A 1,365-nucleotide genomic window follows, 5' to 3' on the forward strand; every position below is an offset into this window, starting at 1 on the left:
AATTTTGCAAAATTGAAAATGAGAGATTTTTCCCTCTTTGTTGCACTTTATCATGCATGTACATGTACTTATGTTGTGTAGAAAGTTTGAGTTAATTGATTCAAAATTTTTTAAGTTGCTGAAATTACTACTTTTTTGTTATTGTTTTCACTCCATTAGTTGGGCGACATTTTTGTAGAAAACCATGGAATATTAGCATTTGTCACTTTTGTTTTTTCAAATTTTACTACTTTTAAAATGGCTGTAAGTCAGCAAATTATTGTTGGAATCAAATCTATGTTGGACTCTATGTTTATCAATAAAGTATCATTAATCATTTCTTATTATTTATTATAGGTTTGGATCTGATTTTTGAGCCATTTTTTGCAAAAAAACCATGGGCTATAGTGCAGGGATTATTTCAGAAATTGGCATATTTTTTAAATGGCTGTAACTTGAAAAAATTAAGTCAGAATCAGCTCAAACTTTCTACACAGTATAAGGACATCAATATGTATCAGAGAACGTAATAAAATTTTGAGGTGGTTTTTGAGCCATTTTTGGGAAAAAACACATGCTTTTAGCTTTTGCTTTTTTTTGGAAAACTTACTATTTTTAAAATTGCTGCATATTTCAAAATTAATTTTTTTTGTTGGAATCAGCTTAATGTCAGTATTAATAATAACTAATCATTTCTTATTATTTATTATAGGTTGTGGATCTGAGGCTGAACTCATCATCTCAAGGACTGATCTCTCATTCATATACTGAAGATCTATAGACTGGGTTTAGGAACTAAGGTCTGTAACACTATAAGACTGGTTTATTTAATTAATATCATTGTTGACTTAATTGTACTCTACATGCATGGCTGAAGTGTGTTTCTTATTTTATTGTCATTTTTCATGATTTAATCTCATTTCTGTTTATAAGTCATTGCACCCGCTTCTGCATTAATGTCTCTCGCAATGATAAAAAGACAACTTTGCATGTGTATAATTGTGTATTAAACAAAAATGCTAAAATTATAAACAATAATGTCATGTAATTCTTTATAGTCTTCAGTTAATGTACAGCTTCAAACAGCAAACAATTAACCTATAGCAATGACAACATATTTAACAATACTATACTTAGAATACTTCTCAATGTAGTCTTCAATAGCAGAGAATTGTACTTATCCTCTTATTGTCATTAACCTAACAATGGAATGTAATTCATCATACATAGCTACTGTTAAGCCCAACATACACTGTGCAACATTTGTTGCAAACAAAATGTTGCATAGTGTATGTTGGGCTTTAGTATCTATTTTTCTTGTATGTAGTGCTCTTAGCATCACTAGCAGTAGTAGCCACTAGTGATCCCAGGCAGTGTCACGTGGAG

This window comes from Amphimedon queenslandica, unplaced genomic scaffold (genome assembly GCF_000090795.2).
Source record: "Amphimedon queenslandica unplaced genomic scaffold, v1.1 AMPQUscaffold_11494, whole genome shotgun sequence".
Taxonomy (NCBI): Eukaryota; Metazoa; Porifera; class Demospongiae; order Haplosclerida; family Niphatidae; genus Amphimedon; species Amphimedon queenslandica.